Source organism: Protopterus annectens, chromosome 11.part0 (assembly GCF_019279795.1).
Source record: "Protopterus annectens isolate FY-2018-M chromosome 11.part0, PAN1.0, whole genome shotgun sequence".
In the NCBI taxonomy this organism is placed as follows: domain Eukaryota; kingdom Metazoa; phylum Chordata; order Ceratodontiformes; family Protopteridae; genus Protopterus; species Protopterus annectens.
Window position 1 is genome coordinate 930,221,481 of NC_056745.1, and position 12,022 is coordinate 930,233,502.

Here is a 12,022-nt window from a genome sequence, read left to right on the forward strand (position 1 = left end):
ATATATATATATATATATATCTGTATGTATATAAAAATCTATACACACACACACACACACACACACATATATATATATATATATATATATATATATATATATATATATATACACATACATACATTATATATATATATATATATTTTTATATATAGACACACAAATCTCTGTCTCCACCCATGCATCTACATAACAAATATACATATATCACACAGACATACGCACACACACACACACACCCATGTATAGTTACGTGCCTATCAGATATATGTTTATATGTCTGTGTATGCCTGTATTGTCCTACATACCCTGATAATGGTGATTAAAGATGCTGTATAACACATATATAATGTTGCTCAAGGGATCAAATGTAAGAATTCAACACTAGATAATGCACTTCACTACAGCCCCCTGTGTCTGCTGTATGTCACAACACATACACCAACAGGTGAATAGTTGGTGTTATGTTACTATGTTGTCTATGCATGCATTGACAGGGCACATTGTTTTTGCCAACATGCTTGCCCATCCAAATGAAAACAGTCGCATAGGGGCAAAATGGCTCCTGTAGACACATAGCTAGGATAAACAGTTATCTGAATGCAAGGCTGCTAGATTCAGAGAGCAGTTGAGAAGCAATGTCACTTTGCAGCCCATACATGCTGTTCAACACAGGCCTAGTTTATGTACTCCACTGGGAATTACCTGCAGTCATGTGTAAAGCATACTTAAACCATGGCATGTGCTGTAAATGCTGTGGTCAGTAGTATATAATACTAGATAGATAGGGGTTATAATCTCACTCTGGTTCACTGTGTGTGTGTGTGTGTGTGTGTGTGTGTGTGTGTGTGTGTGTGTGTGTGTGTGTGTGTGTGTGTGTGTATCCCCTCTATAACAAATGTGCATCTCACATTTCAATGGGCCTGCATTTTCTGGCCCTTGCAGGTGCTGCCGGCCTCCAAATCCCTTTTTTTCGAAAGGCCTGTTGATGTCATGTACGTTAATATTACCAATTGCCATAGTAATATCAGACTTAAGCCATGGCACATGCTGTAAATATTGTGATCTGTAGTGTGTAACACTAGATAGTAGATTTTCTTACCATACTCCAGTCCACATACTGTGTTTGTGTGTGCATCCCCCTGAAAATTAAATGTGATCACCACACTGACTTGTACAGAGGTGGGGGCTTTGCAGTATTTTGGCTGTCACAGGTGATATGCATCTACAAAGTCCTGACCAGAATAAGGCCTGCTGATGTCATCTTCCATAGCATTACCTAAAAAGATATTAATAGCACACTTGGGGTGCAGCACATGCATCAAGTACTGTGATCTCTAGTGAGTACCATTAGGTTGGTAGGTGTTCTAATCTAATTGCAGCCAACTTGAACTGTGTATGCTGTGCACTATTGTGTATATATGAAATAAAATTAAATACATTTTGTTATGATTTTACAAGATATTTTATAAGAATGGCCACAAGAGGGAGCTAGTGACCTATACATTTCACAGTTTTCTCTGTATTTAATATGTTTTTTAATTTATAAATGTATTTATACCTGTATTTATATTAGGAATTAGGGGACAAAAGTTTTAATCAATGTGATTGTGTAAAATATTTCATTTTTATTTACAAAATGCACGTTGAATCTGTTTTTTATATATAAAGAATGTTTGAAAGCTTTTTAAAGAAATTTTAATTACTTAATGGAAAACACACTTTTTTTAATTAGGGGAGGTATTTAAGCTGCTAGTTTAACCATCATCCCACATCTGATGAAGTTTTCTAAATGATCACGTATTTGGCGTTAATGTTTTGTATTGGTGTGCCTATTAAACTGGTTTGGAGTGGATTACAGTCGTCCATTGGGCTTTATTGATTTGCCTTTACAGTCACTTTTTCTTCATTTACTGGTGTTGTTTGGTGACTACTTGGATTTTTTTCTCTTTTTATTAGTCTATATATAAGTTACTTGAGTTAGAGTCAGTAAGTCTTTATAGTGATGTGTCTGTATAAAATAAAGCTGTGTGAACAGAACCTACAAAGACTCTTTATTTGTGTCCCAGACACGAAAGTGACACTACCTTCTTGGAAACCATGTTGGAATAAAAGTCAATACATAGTTACACGCAGGCCAAGTAGCATGCGATGACAGTTGGTGTCCACCAGATGTCTCAGTAGTGTCACATTTACAAAGGCCAAGTAGCATGCAGTAACAATTGGTGTTCACCAGATGTCTCAGTAGTGTCATTTACAGCCATGAAAATACTTAATCATGAAACTGATCACTAACAATGTAGTACTCTGCAGACACTGGCCCAAACACAGTTTTTGTTGTTCAAGGTCAGATCATGTCTACCCTAAGCCTTGTACCAAATCCATTGTTACACACTGCAATGTAGGAGGGGAAAATGACTCACCACACCTACCATGGCCCAACAACACATTCATTAAAATTAGGTCATCAGGCATTGTGGGCAGACTGTGGAGGTGTTTTACAAACTTGCATGTCAGCCATTGGATAGCCAAGTGTCTGACAGTCATTATCTGGGAAGACAGGTTTTTGTAGGCCAGAGCTACAATGAGCCCAGTCACCAGTGGACTACCCACAGACATCATTCCTGGGACTACCCCTCCTAGCCATTCCCTTCTCTGTAGTCACAGCCACTGTCAGTGACCTCAGACTGGCTAGATTTGCAGATGATTGCAAATAAGGAACTGTTAGTGTTTCGAACACAGAACTAACAGTTACCAAGGATGGGCTGACACACACATTCAGTTGCTGTCAGAGACATTGACAAATACTACACGCCAAGGTATGCAAAATACTATACCTGTGGCAGTCAGCCAGCCCCTGGACAATACCGTATTGTCTGCTCATCTTCAACAGTTGACCCAGTAGTAAAGGGACTTACAGATACAGAGTGAGATGTAGCCTTCATCTTTCACTGATCAGTAAGATGTGGGACTTCATGCACTGTTGTACAACCTATAGATACAGGTATGGCATGTAAATCCTAGAATGTCATTGCTACACTTATGTGGCACTCATCACAGCTATCATTCATTGCAATGACACCTGCATTATGTAAGTACATAGGCATATCTGACACCTGTAACAGCTACAGTAACCCAATATACAGTGTACATAACACGTCTAATGTAGACTGTGTCAAGGCCAAACTTGTGTATTCTGTTCACTACATGCTTTGGGGGAGAGGTGTATGGCTGCCATACAGGGAGCTGTCAGCTCCCACTGTGTACCATCTGCACAGCCAAGAAAGGACTAGTACCGGATGTACCTTTTGTACACAGCTGCACCTTGACCGTGGTATAAATAGGCCATGCTGGTGACACAGGTATGTAACAGTGACACTACACACTACATGTAACAGGCTCCCCCATCCATGTGAACCATACTTCTGCTGTAACGCACATTATGTGCAAGTAACACAATGGGATGCAGAACAAGGCAATCATAACTAGATGAGGATAAATGTATGTAATAGACACAGGGTTGTAGATGGTGCATCTTTTATGCCACAGCTTGTAGATGTGTCAGCTCCCAGAACCCTGCTTACACTTATCAAGGAAACCACATAGTGTCTTATGGATGCCAGAGTAGGCTGCATGATACCATTGTCCCTGTTAGCCTTTGATACACATATGAACCTGTGGAGCCATGCACCTCTACTGTATTACCTTTGTGAAGACATTTTGATTCTGTGCTGACATTCCTTCCTGTGCTCTGATTGTTATGGGTTAATTGTAGCACTATAGCCATAGGTGTGCCTCAAAAAATCCAGAATCTGAAACATAAACAGTTCTTTGAGACATGGTTCATTTTGTAAGTATACAACCATTACAACATCATCAAACTTAATCTACACAACATGGTGTAATTAGCACAACCACCAGCAGACAATGTAGCATGTGAAAGGCAACAGTAGATTAAAGATCTACATAGCAATTTAAGTAGTCACCCAGTGCATCAGACACAAAGCTTCATTTTCCTGTATCGATGTCAAGGATGACAGGGATGTGACACAGGTATCATCACTTGCACAGGGCATTGTGTGGTGGTGCAGGAGGCCAAGGCTGAGCCAATAGGTTGGCAAGCATGTGTGTGTGAGTCAAAAAGGGAAGCAGGCAAGATGCACCATAGAATGTGCCATATGTATCTGCAGGTGACCTGATTGGGACAGTGGTTTGTGAGTGTCTGCATGAACACAGTCATGCTCAGAGCTAGCCCTATGTGACTGCATGTTGGACAACTTTGAACCATGCATGATAGAGCTAACAGTTCACCATCTGCCCCCAAACCCAGGAACTGTCTTTGCCAAGAGTTGCAGTGGCACCTCATGCCCAAGGTCAGAAGCAGCACTACTACCTGAGGATAACTCTTGTCTGCTGGGACTGTGTCCTCCATGGGAATGCCCAGGACCATGAGCCCATGGCCGGCCATCTCTTGGTGTGGACAGCACAATCATCTCTGGGGCACTAGATGTACTGCCACTATGGGAGCATAAGTGAGCATGGCCACATGGACTCTCAGCTGATTTATTTGCTGAACTACCTCCATGAGTCCAACGCTCAACTCCAACCAGACATTCATCACAAACAATGACTGTTCCAAGACAGATAATTTGTGATCTCTCTCAGACCACTGTCTTTTCACTGCATCAGTCAGCTGATCCAGGGTATCAGCAATGCGGTAGAGGCAGTCACGGATGTCAGACTGGGTAGCATCCATAACCCTGAGCATTCATCGCGAGGTCCTTTCGGAATGTGCCTGTGCCTCCATGACAGTCCTAAGCATACGCCGAGTGACGCATGATGGGACATCTGCAACAGGTGGTGGAAGGACAGACAGCATCCTCCGAGCACCCCTATCAATCCATCTGTGTGGAACCTCACCACCTATTTGGCTACGGCCAGTATCAACACTCACTGCAGCCATAGTACCCACACTTTCTTATTCAATGTCCCCACCATCTGACTGTCCAATATCTGTGGCCTCAGGGGACTGGGTATGTGTAAGGCATACTGACTGTGCATGGTGATAATGAGGGCAGAAGAGGGATGTCAACCTCTGTGACAAATTCAGCTCCTGCACCCCCTCCCATGCCTCAGTTTGGCTACCATCATCATCATCATCAGAGTATGAACAGACACTGTCATCAGGTTGTGAGGGGGACAGAGACCAACCCCCCGGTCACCTGTGATAAAAACGGAAAAGCAATACATTAGTACATGCAATACTATGCTCTACAGTACTATCTTGCAATATATGTCAAGCTGTATACAATGCTGTCAGTATTACAGACTTGTCCAACCCCACCTTCATATACCAGGACCTGAGGACATTACTTTCTAAAAAAAAATCTGTTTTTACTTGTAAATAATAAGCTGCTTATTCAAGAATCTCATGAGCAACAGTGATGTACACTGCTGACATTTGTCAACACTCTGCACAGTTGGCACATAAGGCAATCTGAACTGTCCTACAAATACTGTAGATCTAACAGTGTGGTCATACCTACAAGGCACAGGGATGACTGTAAGCCGTGTTCCATTAGTAAAACTCTGTGAGCTTGGCAATCATGCAGACAGTACATCAATCCAGCCAGAAGGTCTGGGATGACACTTTAGAAAATACAATGCTCTCAGTCTACATTTGTATAACAACAGTGTTATGCTTACCAGGAGCAGGATCATGGCCGCGTATGATTCCTGATGGTCCTGTGAAAAATTCAGAGAGGTAAGGTAAGCAGCAACCCATGTTGCACTATGACAGGGTAATACGTCCACAGATCTCACATTTACAGTACATAATATGTTACTTTGTATCTAGGTCAGAACCCGGGCATGAGATTCACATTGCAACTAACCCCCCCAAAAAAATACCTGTCACCAGCATGAAACACTGAATGCTATAGTATTCAACTAAGCATACCTGAATGATCCTCTTGTGTGGAAATGGAGGAAACCCACATCCACAACATGCCGTGTGATGGATGCCTGGGTGCTGTCCTGTGTTCCTAGGTTTTCCAGGAGTTCATCTGTGGCTAACAGTGGTTGTTCTGCTGCAGGTCCTACACCGGTGGCACTATGATCCCTGGCCAAATCTGTTGCTTTTCTGAGGGTGGAATTTATTAAATCTGTGGCATGGTGTCACACCTACTCATATCTCCTGCTCTGGTATCCAATGGCATTCACATTGTGAACCAGGTCAGTCCACAATGCTGCTCACTCTTCCCTGCCCCCCCCCCCCCCTGGACAGCAGGAGTTGGTGATGCTGATGCAGGTCATCCAGGATAGCTTCATTTTTGGCCTCTGTAAATGGACCCCGACTTCTTGGATACATATCTCCTGAAAGACAAGAAAATGGGAAGACATGTCAGAATCACATACATGGCAGTATAGTATGCAGAGATACAGCTAAAATAGATGGTTACCAGTAATCACTGCTTGGTTATACATTTTGCATTCAATACTATGCAAACATAGTAAGGGGTTTGGATGTGAGTAGGATAGTGCAGTACTCATATATCCCTGCTTTTGCCATGACAGATACTTGTGTATGGTCACACAGCCATTACAAAAAGTCGATTAAGTTGTGGCCAGTATGTGGAAACCTCCCTTGTAATATGGAAAACAAGCAGTGCCAAACAAAAGGCAGTGTAGTATTACCACCTCTATCAATATGAAATTCCCAGGAGAATGGTATACCTATTTAACAGAATGAATTCTACCCATACTGTGCACTAGTTCCCCTGTAGGTGTAACCCATCTGCAGATAATGACATGTCAGAAGTACAGCTCCATGCAAGGCTTACTGCTGTACTCCCCATTCCTCCTAAGTACATGGACAAATATGCATTTGTTGGAAAGAAAATGGTTACATACCTGATGGAGTAAAATAATTCTCTGTTGAACAATACTGATATATAGATGTTGTGGCAATGAGTTGACCATAAAAAGTAACTCTCATACACAATGTTTTCCCTGGCTAGCTGCTTGCTTTTTTAACATGGTTCTGTATTAAGGGGTGATTGCCTCAGAACCAATTTGTGCTTCTGAACTGTGAATTGCAGCCAGCACATCCGTTTTGCATTATAATCAGCCAATCTCATGCAACCACTGAACAAGATATAAGGCCTCAATATACATTACAATCCCTTTCTCTATGTTGGGTTTGGAAATAGTGGGGGACAGATCCTATGTCATGGCAGAGAGGATGTCTGTAGCAGCTACTATTTACATACAAATGTGTGTTCTACAGGCTGGAGATGAAGGTGATGCTGCAGGTAATAGGCATAACCAGATAGGGTGAACACTTTGCAGAACAACAAGCTGTAAGAGTAAGTGTGGGACCTGTGGCAGCCTTGTTTTATACGCAGAGCCAGAATGAGTGCAGTCACTCCACTGGGAAGTAAGGTATGTGTGTTAGGTAAGTGTGTCAGCCAACAATATCAGTAAGACAATGCAAATCCAAATGATTGGTGTATCCTACAAAACAGGTAGGTGTACATTAACCATGATGTCAGGCAGGTGGACAACTGTCAGATCACATAACATGGTATTCCCCTGTTGAGTGTGTGCTGGCGACCCTTGTATCTAGGTCAACCACCATGTATGTATAAAACCAAAAAAACAAGTCCAAACAAATAAGTGAACAAGCCCAGCACCACAGGACCCGGAAAATCAGTAACCAAAGTAGCTGGAACACACTGCATGCTGAATACCTGAACGACAAAAGTTTATAAAGAAAAATTTTATTAGAGACCAATATAAACCAAGCGCTTTCGCTCGGGTAATACCAAGATTTATCAAGGTGAAACAAGTACTGCATCACTAGTAGGCTTTAAATAAATATCTCCAAGGTCACACGACCTCATTAATTAAACCAATAAAATGTTCAATCACCATTTTAAAAGACAAGCACATTAGCCTCAAACAGTGTCACTAAATTCCTTTCCTGTAAGTAAGTTGAAAACTAAAATAAGCATTCTATCCAAAATCACAATTTTGCCATTATACTCACTGACAGGCAGAAGACAACATGACCAGTGAACAGTGGTTGCTAAGGGGGGAGGCTCAGTGTAGGATCTGTAACTATGCATCAGCAGGCAATACTATGCAAATGAGGGGAAAGATACTGAATCCCAGATTTCCCCTGCATGCTAGTCAGCACCCAACAGTGTAAGAGAAGGCATAGCTTGGTGCAAGCCTAGGAGTTAGCTGACATCATAGGAGGAGGGTGTCAGGCATACTTTAAGCTTATTGGAGTCCTGTGGCTGAGGTTTGCCCTTAGCTTAGCAGAGCTAAGCAAGGGGGTGTGTCTAAGACTGCCTAGCACTCTTTACATTGCCTAAGCGAGTGTGCATGCTATGCACCAGGTTTTAAAGAAAAAAAGAAAAAGTAAACCAGGAAATAGCAGCTCTGTGCACATTTGAGCAGTGCATTTGCACAGTGCGCTCCTGGGCCTAAACAGGAAGGCAATGGGAAGGGAAAACAGCAGTAGGAAGGTAATCTAGGAGAACTAGCATAGCTGTCAGGTGAAATTAATCAGAATCAGCCAGTTACACAGGCAGCAGACCAGCCCAGCCCAGAACAATACTATAAACTATGCAAACACCTTTCTCTCTGTTTTTTCCCACATACTCTACACCACCAGTGTATACAAGCGGGGAACTTTTAACAAACAAAAACAACAAAATGATAGGAGCTGCAGCAGCTATCAGACATCAACATGTGGAAGAGGCTTATGGTGGTGAGTATGAGAATGCTGTCAACCAGCCCACAGTGAGGAGACAGAGAAGGGTGTACAGACCTAGGGTAACCTACCTGGGGCTACATGAGCTGGAGATAGTGGAGCATTATAAGGTGGACAGGGACCTCCTACAGCAACGAGCTGTGCTGGCCACACTTGACACACAGAACTAACAGAGGGGAACCCATCCCAGTGGATACCAAGGTATGTGTAGGCCTAGGAATACTAGCTACAGGTACCTCCCAAAGCCCAACTGGGGATATCATGGAGATCTCACAGGCATCAGCATCCAGGGTATTCCACCAGTTCCTGGATGCCATGTCGCACATGCTGGTGAGCACGTATATTTCAACACTCATGAGGTGTTAGCCAGCAATATGTGTCTCTTCCACCAAATAGCAGAATAGCCTGAGGTGATGGATGCTATAGACTGCACGCACATATGCATCAAAGCACCACCCAATGAGCGGGGTAGGGTCTAAATCAACAGCAAGGGCTTCCCCTCCATCAACTGCCAGGTTGTGTGTGATGCCCAGGGGATTATAATGAATGTGTGTGCCCACTGCCCTGGAAGTTATCACAATTCCCACATCTGGCATCTGACGCAGCTGTACCAGAGATTTGCTAGTGGGGACATCCCTTACGGTTACCTAGTGGGGATGCTGGTTATGCACTGGAGCCATGGCTGATGACACCCATCAGAATTGCACACACACTCAAATAAGAACTCCATAATGTGGCACATGCATAGACCAGAATCATAATAGAGCATGTGTTTGGGATGCTCAAGTCACGGTTCCAGTGCCTGGACACATCCTGTGGAGCCTTGCAGTACTCATCAGCTACATGTACCCAAATTGTTGTCATATCTACCATGCTACACAATATGATCCTGTGGAAACAGCTGCAGCAGGAACAGCACGGGGCAGAGCCACATAGCCCCACACCAATACCAAGGCCCGCACAGGCACAGAGTGACTCAGAGGAGGAACAACCTGAGCCTGCCCCAGCAGGCAGATGGAGGTGTGTCCAGTATGCCCTGGCCTTGGCAAAGAGGCAACTCATAGCACATACATTGACACAGTAGGGACCCAGGGAATGACACCTCTCTCTGACTTGCACAAACAGTAAAAGGGATGCCAAACATGACACTACCTGTGCTCAACCATGTACAGGGAGTGTACTATGTGCATCCAACATAGGCAGCCCCCAGCACCATCCTCAATACTGGCACACCCACAAGGTAAGTCATTCTCCTTACCATTTGCTGATTGGAGTAGTATGTGTTGTTACATGTATCTATGGTATGGATGTGAGCATGCAAAGGAATCGGTTGGCTGAATGGGATGCCAGCAGATAGTAGACACCTATAGTAGCAGCATGAGATCTGTAACAAATACTGGTGTCACCATAGTAGCCAGTACTACACATGGTGACAAATCCCACTGCAGGAAATGTGCTGGGCCACATGTGTGTCCATATGACACACACATGCCAGTCAGGGAAGTTCACATGCCCAACAGTCTCAGCTAGCAGGACACGTGTAGACAAACACAAACAAAGGCTGTGTCAAGGCTTCTGAATGATGCCTATGGGTAACCTCTCCCGCCCAAGGCCTACACAGACAGACTACATCAAGTCAGGTAGTGGGATGTTAGTTCTGAAGGGTAGGAAGTCAGAAACTAATATGTAAGTGAATCAAACATAAGACCTGTAGTACACTGACATGCCGCTAGTCAGCATGATAGGTTAGAAAACAGAATGAAATGAAGTACATGACATACCAGTACAGTCATAGCAAATGTGTACAAGTGTCAGATGTGCCCCCAATCCTGTGTAGCAATGTAGAAACAGTCAGGTGTGCCCCCCCATATCCTATGTAGACATGTAGTAACAGTCAGGTGTGCCCCCCCATAGCCTATGTAGACATGTAGTAACAGTCATGTGTGCCCCCCAACCCTATGTAAAAATGTAGTAACAGTCAGGTGTACCCCTCCAATCCTATGTAGACATGTAGTAACAGTCAGGTGTGCCCCCCAAACCTGTGTAGCAATGTAGAAACAGTCAGGTGTGCCCCCCATAGCCTATATAGATGTGTAGTAACAGTCAGGTGTGCCCCCCAATCCTATGTGGAAATGTAGTGACAGTCAGTTGTGCCCCCCCAATCCTATGTAGACATGTAGTACCAGTCAGGTGTGCACCCACCCAATCCTGTGCAGCAATGTAGAAACAGTCAGGTGTGCCCCCCAATTATATGTAGAAATGTAGTAACATGTATGTGTAGGTATAATACTAGTGGAGCACAGATGCCCAGAGGTGGCCAAGGTAGCAGGATAGGTTGTAACATTTGTACAATATGCAGGTATGTATGTGTTAGGTTGGTGTGCGTTTCATATTGTGTGAGAGTGGTCAGTATGTATGCATGTTGAGGTATGACCTGGTGGCTGTTGCCCACTACTGCTGATGACAGGGCCAAGTCCTCACAACTGCAGTGCCAAAGACAATTCCCACCAGTATAATACATGCTAGCAGTAAACCATTGTAAATGTATGGTGTTAATATGTGTCATCATCTGAAAGATTGACAAGGCATGGCTGTTGGGCTAAATATACAAGGAGTACACAGGCGAAAGTACCCCAGACATAAAGTATATAATGTGTAACTGTGAAATGGACACACCCTTGAAATTGTACATACAGGTATGCATCACATTATCTGGGCCTGTAGTAGGGAATACCGGTGTCATCTGCCCGAAGACTTGCAGATCACAAAGGTGATAGGACTGATGTATTGGGAAACAGCTGATGTACTTGTACATGCCAGCATAACTGGAATGCCCCATGCATATCTGTACATCAGATGCGATTAGTGTCCATAGCACACATGCACCCAGCTCACCCAAACATCACCCACGGGTACCTCTCTGGTAGTATCCCTACTGTTGGGAATGGGTACAATATGACCCCCACCTGTATATGGCAATAGGGAAAGAATGAAGCATGCACTGAAGGTGTCCCATGCAGGTGTGTCCCTAGCTGTAGCTAGCACCCTGCCAGTATCCACACCACCTGATCAATACTGATAGAAAGTATTGGCATGAACACCTAGCACACCTACCCTGTCACCCCAGGGGAATATACTGTATGGCGGTCTGGGACAGTAGGACTAACAGAATGCAATGGCCTGCCACAGCTGGCCTGCATCACCACCAAATGGCCTACAGGCCTCTGCCAAAGGCCTGTG